This window comes from Colossoma macropomum, unplaced genomic scaffold (assembly GCF_904425465.1).
Source record: "Colossoma macropomum unplaced genomic scaffold, Colossoma_macropomum, whole genome shotgun sequence".
NCBI classification, from domain to species: domain Eukaryota; kingdom Metazoa; phylum Chordata; class Actinopteri; order Characiformes; family Serrasalmidae; genus Colossoma; species Colossoma macropomum.
This window is the reverse complement of record NW_023494801.1, coordinates 32,303,275-32,316,401: the sequence shown is the minus strand read 5'-3', so window position 1 is coordinate 32,316,401 and position 13,127 is coordinate 32,303,275. Positions and strand designations below refer to the sequence as shown.

Here is a 13,127-nt window from a genome sequence, read left to right as displayed (position 1 = left end):
CAGCGGTCTGGTCAGGAGCTCAATCTATTCAGAACGCACTGCAGGGTCAGGTGGATGGAGCAGCTACAATACCTAAGTACAGCACTGGATTTCTCCACCGGAGAAAATCATACTTACAGTTATTTAAACTGGCAGTAGGCACTGATCTGCTCAGTTTAAAATATTATAATAAATGCAAATAATCAATAATAATAATCAAAAGTGGAAATATCACTGAAAACCATGCTTTAGTTCAGCAGTCAATATATGCAGATTGAGCTGCTAAAACAGCCTGTTTTGAATTCATCATGGTTGTGATGTCACAACAGTACACAGTTGTTTAGCCCTTTCATTGTACAGCAGTTTAGCTCCACTCATTCATCTTTAAGCAGTTTAGCTCCACCCATTCAGCCTACAGCTATTTAGCTCCACCTATACAGCCTATTGCTATTCAGCTCCACTCATTCAGCCTATTGCTATTTAGCTCCACCCATACAGCCTATAGCTATTTAGCTCCACCCAAACAGCCTATTGCTATTTAGCTCCACCCATTTAGCCTACAGTGATTTAGCTCCACCCATTTAGCATACAACACCTTAGCTCCACCCATTTACATCCTAGAGCAGTTTAGCTCCACCCACTGGGACTACTGGAGTATAGCTCCACCTATTCAGCCTACAGCTATTTAGCTCAACCCATTCATTCTACAGCAGTTTTGCCCAATCTATTTAGCTCTACCTATTCATCCTATGACAGTTGAACAGCAGTTTAGCAGTTTACCCTTCAAACCTACAGCAACTGAGCTCCATCCATTCAGCATACAACATCCATTCATTTACACTGGGACTCCAGCAATAGCGCTCCACCCAATTAGCCTACAGCTATGTAGCTCCACCCATTAGCCTATAGTTGTAGGCTACATAGCTACAACTGCAGAGTGTTGTTCCTGAAGACTGTAGCAGAGTAATGGCATGGCTAGCTGTCTAATGTTGAACATGATGAAAATGTGGAAAAATAAGACAGTCAATTCTTTATTTCTATCCGAGAATTCTCATTTTATTAAAGGAAATGACAGGACCCCCAAAATTGAACTTTTGGGGGTCCTTTCCTCTTATGAGAGCTCTGGGACCTCTTCAGCTCCTCTCTCTATTTAAACCGTGTCTATATGGTACATGTTTTAGTGGAAAAACGCCGCTCTGATAAATGGTTTTAAACAATTTTCCTGGCTGGGATCAGATTTTTCCATAATACTGTACATGAGGTAATAGATCTCCGATGTAAATATAAAATCCTAAATATTTAATGCGAACGTGTGCGTGTCTGTGGTGGACAGGAAGCGCCCTGAGCATGAAGCTTTATAAATAATCCATACCTTATTACAAACCTGACTATTGGTCATATACCACAGTGTGCGACAGGATGGACGTAACCGCAGCCTGACCGTGGTCTTTCGGGGACGGCCTCTGTGTTTGTGTAAGGATTTAATTAAGAGAGAGTGCGCTAATCTCTCTGGCCTCTAATCAGAGCTCGTTAGAATGTGTCTCAAGCTGTTAACGAGCGTGTCACCACTTCATTAAGGCTCTTAGAAACACAGCGGGATATCTAAAGGAGGCAGGGCTGAACAGGAAATCCAATCGCCAGGCAGATAAACACGTCAATCAGGACACGCGTCCAACCACGGCTGGGACTGACTATTGACTGACACGACAAAAGTCGCAACCAATCAGGAGAGGAGAAGGTAAACATGCTAATCAGGCGATCTCATCCAATTAGAAAGTCAGATATACATGACAAATCCCATTATATCCAGACAGGGATTAAGACACTCACAGCAATTATAAAATCAGGTCACATTAACAAATAAGACAACGTCTTAACACGATAGTTCAACGAAATTAGTTGATCAGCAAAGATATGTTTCGTATCTGAAGCTTTGTTTATTTAGCTTTGCACTGGAGTTACGAGTCGAATGTAGCAAACAAGTAATAGAAGCTTATTTACACCAATTAGCGTTGTGCTAAACTGTGTGGAGCTGTTAATTAATCTCTAATAGACCTGCCTATGTGCACACACTGCTATCTATAAACATGGACTAAAGTACATTAGCATAGCTAAAAACAGTAGCACCATCTTGATCTCTGAATTTTGCCCATGTTTAATAACAATAATAAAAACAATTCCCAAACGCAGCTATTGCTAATTGAAAGTTGTGCATACCAAATGTTTTAATAGTAGGTATGACGTGACACTTTTCAGGTGCTCGTTCGTAAATGCGCTCAATACATGGAAAAGGAAAGCATGGAAATCTGGAGAATACACATCCTGCTCGTTCTTTGCTGTGTTACAAAGCAAACAGATCTACTAAAAGCACATCAGGTATGTTTTTTCACATTCGCTGCAAGATTAGCATGTTATACATCACATCTCGTAAACTCCTGTATCGTCTAGAACCCTGAGTTGTAAATATGACTTTGTCGGCCATTCAAGCACAATTTACAATTTACTGGTTTCCCGTCTCTGGAACGCAGCATAAACGCTATTAGCTTCCATTACTTGTTGATACATTAGCTTTATAGCTGGTGTTGGCGGGATGATTGGGCCCATTAACATATATGACATATTGGAAGCCATTTACTAAACATTTCAACTACAGAATAAGACAGAATAATAGAGAAATAACAAGCATATTAAAGTTATGTCGGACATTATTTCTTCTTGATGCATTTCTTTGAGTTTTATGTATCCCAGATTCAGTTTTTCTCCCCTGTTTTCAGGTCAGTGTTTAGCAAACACATCAGAGTATTTTTCCACTCCACAAAGTATCGGAACCTTTGGAACTGTGCTTTCTTTGCTGTGGTGTACCGAAGGTTCCAGTTTTATGTTTCTGATATCTGCTCAAGTCCTAATGGTACTCCAGGGTGTTCTCCTCTGTGTTTGGAAACACATGCAGCTAAATCCATCAATTTCAAGTCATCCAGCATTATGAACTCATCAATAAGAGCACCAGAATGTGAGCTAAAGTGGTATGTTGATGTGTTGATTGCTATTTGTAGAATTATTAATTGGTAAAGAGTTTGTAAAGGAAACATGTGCTAGTTAGGAAGGGAATGCTAATGCTATTAGCCTCCTAGGGTTGCCATCTGTGTGGTTTTGACCAAGAAAGTCCAATTTTCAGGTTGTGTGTCCAGGTTTGACAGGTTAAACTACTTACAGGATTTGTCACTTCCACCCTTCTATTGTGATTTTTTTGGCCAGTTGTGTCATTTAACATAATTGGCATTTTTTCAAACTGTATTACCAAAGAATTCAACACACGGATTACCCAAGAATTCAAGGCATTGACTACCAAAGAATTCGAGGCACGGATTATCAAAGAATTCAAGGCATGGATTACCAAAAAAATCTGGGCACAGATTACCAAGGAATTCAAGGCAGGGATTACCAAAAATTCAGGGCACAGATTACCAAGGAATTCAAGCCGTGGATTACCAAAGAATTCAAGACATGAATTACCAAAGAATTCAAGGCACAGATTACCCAAGAATTCAAGCCATGGATTGCCAAAGAATTCAAAACACAAATTACCAAAGAATTCAAGGCATGGATCAAAGATCCAAGTGATTTAGCATCTGCAAAATGTACTTCACTGACAGCATTTCTGTCATGAGAGACCATTAAAATTTAGATCACAATAAACTCAAGTGGCATTCTTAATCAAATCTAAAACAGCTGGAAGCATTAGGGGTGAGCCTAATGGAGGTCTGACTTGTGTGGGCGTAGAGGGGTCTGGTTTTGGCTTGTTGAGAACGTGGTGACCCTACCGCTTCAGCAGAAGTGTTTTTGCCTGTGTGTTCACCCTTGAGAGGAAGTCTAGCACAATGCAGCAACAAGACTGCTAATCAGCCAGATTAGATGCTTTAGAGTGGTTATTATGACAGTTCCAGCTGTCTCTCAAGCAGGCTGAACCACAAATGGACCACAATGAGAACTGAGTGTCTGCTGGTTGACGTTTGGATTAGTTCTTGTTTTTGAACGGTCAGTGGACAAACACCTATCCCAAAAAGAAGTGCCAATAAATTACCAAATAATTCAAGGCACGGATTACCAAATAATTCAAGGCACGGATTACCAAATAATTCAAGGCACGGATTACCAAAGAATTCAAGCCATGTATTACCAAAGAATTCAAGCCATGTATTACCAAAGAATTCAAGGCACAGATTACCAAACAATCTGAGGCATGGATTACCAAAGAATTCATAGAGTTCAAAATGTAAGCGCCTGCTGGTTGGTGTTTGGGTCAGTTCTTGTTGTTGAATGCCCAGTGGACAAACACCTATCCCAAAAAGAAGCGCTTCAAGGCATTCAAGAAAAATTACCAAAGAATTCAAGGCATGGATTACCAAAGAATTCAAGGCATAGATTACCAAACAATTCGAGGCACGGATTACCAAAGAATTCAAGGCATGGATTACCAAAGAATTTGAGGCACAGATTACCAAAGAGTTCAAAACATGAATTTCCAAAGAATTCAAGGCATAGATTACCAAACAGTTCGAGGCACGGATTACCAAAGAATTCAAGGCATGGATTACCAAAAAATTTGAGGCACGGATTACCAAAGAATTTGAGGCAAGGATTACCAAAGAATTCAAGGCATGGATTACCAAAACATTGTAGGCACAGTTTACCAAAAAATTTGAGGCACATATCACAAAAGAATTTAAAGCACAAATTACCAAAGATTTCAAGGCACGGATTACCAAAAAACTCAAAGAGGTCAACTGTAAGTGTCTTTTGGTTGGCGTTTGGGTCAGTTCTTTTGTTTTTCAATGCTCAGTGGACAAACACCCATAGTTATGGCTTCTTTGTTTAACATCGACCCACTTGCATGTTTGTCAGGCCCATCCAAAACTGCAGTCCTGGCTCGACTACTTCTCATAGCTCCAGTACAAAACTGAAGGAGCAAAACCTCAGATACCAAACACATCCTGGCTGGTCATCCACAGTCTGTGCACAGGGATTAAATAAATTCTTCACAGAACTATCGCTTCGAGTGAAATAAGACAAAAACTGTTTTGTGTTCTGTGCATTGTGCTTGACTAAGGGGATTAGCGCTGCATCTGACAGTGAAGTGACGTTACTGATAGGAGTAGTGTGAGCTAAAAAAGACTCGGCTTCAAATCACACTTGTCTTCATAAATGCACACTGCTTGTGGCTCCTTGGGGCTGTAATAACGAATGACAGGCTCTGTCTTCCACACATTAAAATGGGCTTTTAAACCACCCCCTGTCACACTGCACACTGCACTAACTCTTTTCATTAATCTGTGTGGGAGTGACATCCCACCCCCACCCCTGCCTCCCCAAAACAAACTCACACTACATAAGAAAACGAGAACTACTACAAAAACATATTGTAAACATATTCTGTCACAATTATGTTTAAAGAATGATCAAACTGTATTATTATCAATGGATTATCAAAGACACAGATTACCAACATCTTCAAGGCACAGAATACCAAAGAATTCAAGGCATAGATTTTTTTTTCTCTAAAGCTGCTTTGTGACAACACCTGTTGTAAAAAGCGCTATACAAATAAACTTTGACTTGACTTGGATTACCAAAGAATTCAGGGCACAGTTTCCTAAAGAACTCAAGGCATGGATTACCACAGAATTCAAGGCACAGATTACCAAAGAATTCAGGGCACAGATTACCTGAAGAATTCAAGGCACAGATTTTTTCTGTAAAGCTGCTTTGTGACAACACCTGTTGTAAAAAGTACTGTTTAAATAAACTTTGACTTGACTTGACTTGGCTTACCAAAGAATTCAGGGCACAGATTACCAAAGAATTCAAGGCATGGATTGCCAAAGAATTGAAGGCACGGATCACCAAAGAATTCAAGGCAGGGATTGCATCACTGCTTAATATGCCCAATAATAAATAAACTCTGTAAATATTCCAAATGAATTGTATACTATTGTTCAAAGAGTCAAATTTTATAATATGTAAAAACAACGATGTGCCGCAAGCATCTAAACTTTGGCCCTATCGTCATGAAGTTCATTCTGTGGTGATGCCATCCAAGGCCAGAAGTCCATGATGCTAACCAACGCAGGCATCTGTTAGCTGATGTAACAGAATTAGCAGTTAGTGCTCTCCTCCAAGTGTGTTAAGCTCTCTAATCACATTTATCGCAGTTTGAAAAGAGGTATTGGTGCTTCAAAATCTTCAGTCTGGTAAAACTTGAAGTAGCATTCCCAGTAAATGTAACACATAAAGGAAAAAAGAAAAGAAACAAAACAACTTGAAACGATTGGTTAGTCTGTGGTTTTTATAGTATGTATGCTAGCTAACAATTAATACCCAATCCAGCTTAAGTACATTTGAAAACAATCTGCGACTTTTTAGAATTTTGGCTGGATTAGCTGGCAACCTCAGCTGTTACAGCTGTTGTACCAGCTAGCATATTTGCTATCCAAACTATATGCTAGTCAACCGTTTCAAGCTTTTTACCTCTTTCCACTTTCAAGAATTTTCTTTTTTTATGACAGTCGGTCGTTGGGAGTGGCCTTTATACATTTAAGAAATCTCAATGTTAATTTATGATTAATACCAACTTTAATAAAAAGGTATCATTTGCAGTAACACTGATGTGGTGGTGGTGTGTTAGTGTGTGTTTTGCTGGTACGAGTGGATCAGACACGGGAGTTTTTAAACACTGTGTCCACTCACTATCCACTCTATTAGACACTCCTACCCTGTTGGTCCACCTTGTCATCAGTTGCTGCACAGTTTGTGTTGGTCATCCTCAAGTCCTGCATCAGTGGTCACAGGGCGCTGCCCACAGGACGCTGCTGGCTGGATATTTTTGGTTGGTGAACTATTCTCAGTCCAGCAGTGACACGGCTGTGTCTGATCCACTCACACCAGCACAACACACACTAACACACCACCACCACGTCAGTGTTACTGCAGAGCTGAGAATGACCCACCACCCAAATAATACCTGCTCTGTGGTGGTCCTGTGGGGGTCCTGACCACTGAAGAAGAGGGTAACAAAGGACTTCACAGGTGTCAAATAATTAGTAGTCAGGTAATAAGACAAGACACTATTGTAAAAAGATAATAAATTAATAATAAATATATAATTTAGAATTTAATAATATTTGAATAAAACTTCTAAAAATACATTCTGGTGTTTAATTCAAGACATTTGAATCTACACTTTATACATTCTTCTTATTATTATCACTATTATTTTTTGTTGTATATTAAGAATACAAATGATTATTATTGCAACTATAATATCATCATTATTATTATTTGATTCCTTCTTTTTTCCCCACTACAAAAGCCCTGTTTTTCAGACTCGCACCCACAAGCGTCGAGTGCCAGTAAACACACCTGCTGCCTCGCAGTCAGAATGCGAGAAATAAATAGATAAACGGCGGCGGCACCTCGGCCTCTTGTAGACAAGCCAGTAAAAATGTCTGCTATTCCCCCGGTGTGTGTGTGTCAGGCGATAACGGCAGTGTCAATCGAATGGCGCGTCCCGCAGGGCCGGGCTGTGAGAGACAGTGTGTGTTTGGGCCGTCCCCCCGACTCCCTCACCGCCTCACGCTCTGACACACTGACGCACCGCCAGCACAACAATACAACACATCACACTCACCATAACGTCAAAAGGTGCTGAGGCAGGAAGGTAGAGCCATATTTGATGGGGGTAATACGAGGTAGTGATGCTGTGCTCTGGGTGATGAGCGATATGATGATATGTTATTGTCGCTGTGATAAATTGCAGTACACTTTTCTGAGTACACGTCGGGTTTTCTCAGTATTTTCTCAGTAATAAGTCACAAGAGGCTGTGCATTACAGTGATTTTATCATGGGTTAAAGAGTTGTTATCAAGTGGCTTGTTGTTTTTATGAAACAGCAGACAACATAGAACTTAAACTTCACAATTTTTTTATAAATCTTCAAGTTATTATTGATCAGATAAACAATTATTCCGCCAAGAAAAGTAGTTCCTTTATGTTAAGCTTGCCAAGCAACCATGTATTGCTAAAAAAGAGACAAGAATGTTTGGTCACTCATCATGGTATACTGCTGTCATTTCTTTTTATTTTGTGTTATAATAGTGAGCATTTAAGCAACAGACAACGAGAGGGAGTGCGTTATCGCGGAATAACATCGCGGCTGTAATTCGGTCGCCGTAGATCATCACAGCTGTGATGTTATATGCGATAAAACACAACCTCGAGTGTTCTACTGCTTTTATACAACAGTGAAATAAATAAAGTAATAAATTAATAAACTGGGCCGTGAACGCGGCGTTTAATGTTTTAATGTTCGCAGTTCCTTCCGCCAAATTATATTTCCTTAACAAGCAGCTTGTTGCTACGTCAGAGTAACGAGCTCCGCCCACTCGCTGCACAGCCGGCGGTTCGTTCTCCAGCTCCTTACACTAAACTCCCAAACTGTCACCACTGAGCAGCTTTTCAGTCGGCAGCTGTGACAGAAGAACAGCTAAACAACCTGGAATTGGCCAGAAATGAACCCAGTACCATTCGCCAAACGTGTAGTCTGATCTTCAGAGTCTGACCAAATCAGACTGAGCCATAAAACTGCCACAATATCAGGTTTAGCTCAGTTTTGTCTTTTTTTTTTGCCAGATCAGTATTAATGTTGTTTTGTTCCAGCCAGTCTGTAAAGCGTCTTACAGCCCATTTTGTTTATAAATCATAATATAGCAGTATTTAACACAGAAACCTTTGCTTTAAAAGTAGTTTTGCCCACCAAACACCACAGCCATGACAATGCTAATCTCCATTAGCGCCTCTATGCGATTTCCAGTCTTATTTAGCACCAAGCTAATGGTGTTGTACATTCCTCTTCCCACGCTGTGGTTGAATCTCAAATGCCCCCCAACTCCCTATGTAGTGCACTATGCTGGCTCCTGCACCCAAACAGTGCCTAATACAGCTAACACAAAGTCATTTGGGATTGTTGCCCTGTCAGACCTGCCCAGATCAACTGTAAGTGCTATTACTGCGAAATAGGAACAACAACAGCTCAGCCATGAAACAGTAGACCACGCAAACTCTAACCAGGTTGGGGAAGACCCTGTTCCAGCATGACTGAGCCCCTGGGCACAAAGTGAGCTCCAAAGAGACATGGTTTTATGAGTTTGGTGTGGAGGAACTCCAGTGGCCTGCACAGAGCCCTGACCTCAACCCCCCTGAACACCTTTGGGATGAACTAGAACAGAGATTGTGATCCAGACCCTCTTGTCCAACATGAGTGTCTGACCTCACAAATGCTCTTTTGACTGAATGAGCACAAATTCTTACAGACACTCTCCAAAATCTTGTGGAGGCTGTTAAAGAGGTAAAGGGGGCAACTCCATATTAATGCCCATAGTTTTGGAATGGGATGTAAACAAGCTAATATAGTTATGCTATCCAGGTGTCCACATACTTTAGGCCATATGATGTACTTTTTCCACCTCTAACACACCCACCTCAGTGTCAGGAAGGGCTTATTAATAGACTTCTGAGGTTCATCGTTCAACATTAAATCGAGAAAATTGTTCTTGTGAACTTTTCCCTCTCAGTGTCACCAGATCCTCTGAATCACGAAGTCGTTAAGAAGCCAAACTATGCCTTAGTGAAGTGTGGTAGTTAAGAGGCTTTGGCAGTTTTAGTCTACTGTATGTGTAGCTGGTGTTGTTATATAATAGTGTTGGAGTTAAATTGTAGATTTACTTTCATGTGACATCATTCCAGAGCGCAGGAGTGTAAGCTTGCTCTTAGCATGCATGTCGCATTATTCATGCTACGACCTTGTAATTCAGAGGATCCAGGAGGATTTGGGGGAAAAACATACACAGGATAAGATGTATCGGCTTTGAAACATTTTAGATTACCACAGAGAGCGAGAGCACCGATTTTCATAAAGATATTCATTTTTCCCCAATTGGCAAACCCAGCTTAGACCTTCCTAATATGGACATGACCAGTGGTGGCTCTACATTAGGGGCCGGTGGTGCCTGGCCCCACCAGATGTCGCTGTGGAGCAGTGCACGACATGATCAATAATTCAGTATAACAACTAACATATATACATTAATATATATATACTAATATATTTTGCTTCGTAACTAACGTTGTTGCGCGTTTATTACATATGACAGTGGTAGGGCTGTCCGACACATTCCGAATATCTTCCTGTACCTGTTGTGTGAATGCCAGTAGCCGACCTACTTCTCCTAGCAGTCTTCATTCGGTGAGCGTGGGGCCTGTCAGCGTTCGTCTAACCAAGTGAGCAAGTTCAACACGCTTTCAGTAACCAGCTATGGGGCCGATCACGCTTGCCCATGCTGAGAGCAGCAAATAGAACATAAGAAATACGTCCAGAGGTTTAATAAACGTTGTTTATGGTATGAGTGTTGCTAAGTAGCTAGCCATTGTTCTTCTGGTCATACTAGTGAGGCTATATAGTGCGTCAAGTCGAAAATGTGGTAAAAGTTGCATTTGGTACATTAGAGCAGAAATTAGAGATTAAACATTTGGGACACACCAGCCAGAGGATTTCAACATCATTCAGTCCGGAAAGGACAAAAAACTGCTCCTTCAGTCCAGAGAGGTTCAAGAGAAAAACATGGCTAACTGTGAGTGTAGCTAAAAACACTCTCCTGCTTTCATTGCCTGCCCTTGCTGTGGTATCACTCGAATTCATTCATGGATTGGGGGACTTTGAGAGAAAAGTTTTTCGACAAGTTTGCCAAGATAAAAGATCGTCCTGCATCTTTTCTTTTTCGAGCAGTGGTGAGTCATTCTGCACCATTACAGGGCGTGTTATTCCTAAAGCCTGGAAGGCAGTATGTTCCCTGCTCTGATATGTTGTTTTGGATATGTGGTTGCAGACCATAATGATCGTATACTGCCAGATAACTTTGGATTTGTAATGCGAAGCTGCATAATGTTTTGTGAGATCTGATGTTATCATATCACCCATATTCCCGTCTCCACGTTACATTAGTTTGTGAATCTGTGATTTCATTGATGGAGTGCGTTTGTGTTTGGATCAGGCTGCTGCCCCTACAGTTTATTGTGCCCCACCAGGTTTTCTGTGCCAGAGACTCCACTGGGCAGGGTAACTTCAGAGGCCTAGGAGCTAATTAGTTGGATCAGGTTCTTTCGAGCAGTGGAAAGATGAAAATAAGCAGGACAGGCCTCCGTCAGGACCGGCTTTGGGAAACATCGACACAGTGTCATAAAGTACAGTGGCAGGTTGCAGCAGCAGTTCAAGCGTAGGCTAGTTGGAAGGTAAATGTTTTCCAAGTTTAGGTTTATGCATTACTAAAACCTGCATCACAAACTAGTTTTAATGTTGAGCTTAGTTACAATCTCCCCCACAGCAGGTGCAGGTTTTGGGGAAACCATCAGAAACCATGTAGAAAGCACAAAAAAGGCCAAAGATTTTTTTGGTTAACTAAGCTGAAAATTTTAAACACGATATGCTGTGATTTTACTTACAGCTCTAATCGTCACCCTGGTTTCAAGTCAGAGCATGAAACTAAACATCCACAGCTCCAGCTCAGTGAGACTCAGCAGCCCAAATGGCTAAACTGATCTGCTGTTGTGTTGGTCAGCCAGAAACCAGTGTTTAAAAATCTGCATATTTGGTTTTCTCAGGGAAATATTATACAATAAACAGACTGTGGCTGTAAATGATTACCTTTATTCAGTTTAACTTTCACTTCATTCTCTTCTATGCTGGATATTTTTATATGGAAAAAGTCAGAGCAGCTGCCGTCATGTTTCAATGGCAGTGCGCTTACTGACTGACTGGTTCTGAACAGGTTATCGTCATGTTAAAGCGACGTATGCATTAGTTAGTTGTTACTAGTTTAGACACGACTTACGGATTTGTGGTGGAACCAAATTTAGTAAAAAGATAGTTGGAAACTAACTAGGCTACGTTCACATAGCAGGTAAAAGTGGCCCAAATCTGATTTTCTCACCAAATCTGATGTTTTTGTTTAGGTGTTCACAATATCTTCTAAAATGTGATCTATATGCAGCGTCAGTCTGAAAAGAATCAGTTCCTAAACTTCTCCGCATATGCAAAAGAACAACGCGTCACGTTGCTTCACGCGGCTCATCCAGAGGTAAACAATCACGACTGCCAACGAACGCCAGTCGCTCCCAGAGGATCAGCTTCATCTTCACCAGCATCACAGGAGCCATCATAAAGCTTCACTGACTGACAGCTGGGCTCATCACCCAGAATGTGTTCAGCTCACTGTAAAAAGGGCACGGTGACATCTTTGGTTCGTGTCCTCGGATTCTTTAAACTTTGTTTTCAGACTTTTAACTGTTCTTTGACGCTGCAGCCTCGTTCTCCTACGACCGCGTTCGGCCATTTCTTTCAAAATCTCTTCAAACACGGAGGGTTTGGAGAAGTCTCTTCTATTTTTTGGTACAGAAACATCAGCCTGAATGTTTATGAGTCTCAGCAGCATGAAATTATGATGAATGTTGAGTTGGATTGACGGAAAAGTCATGAATTCTGATCTGGCTGTTCAGACTGAGACGCATTGCTTTGTATCGGATACGTATCAGATTTCAGCACCACATATGAAAGCGTCTCAAATGGAATTGAAAATGTCAGATTCAGTGTGTTTATCTGTTCACACTGACACACAGACACACATCTGTGTCACATATGCAGAAGAAAAATCAGATTCGGGGCCACTTTTACCTGCTGTGTGAACAAAGCCTTAATGTAACTAAGGACTCAGTGAAGACTTTATGGCCAAACTTAAGTATAAACCTACGCAAACCTGGTGCAACCAACTCCAGGAGAATGAAGTGCTTCATTCTGACTTCCTTTGTGTCTGTTTGCCTCGCACCCGTAACGCAAGTGTAATGACACCAGCACCAGACGTGTGATGAACAGGGACAATTTGCCAAATCATCTATTTGCACACAAACTCCTCTGCTCTCCTTCGGGATCGACAGAGGCTTTTATTTATCACCGTATATCTTTAAGAATCTCCTCCGCTTGCTCTCTTCTCTCTTCCTCCTCCATCTTTTCTTTCTCCTGTCTATATGTCTGGATCTAACAGGGC

At 41.1% G+C, this 13,127-nt stretch overlaps 1 protein-coding gene across 1 annotated transcript in view; it reads right to left on the bottom strand.

Moving 5' to 3' along the window:
• syt3 (synaptotagmin III) overlaps positions 1-13,127 on the bottom strand; it is a 55,963-nt gene that overhangs the window by 25,653 nt on the left and 17,183 nt on the right.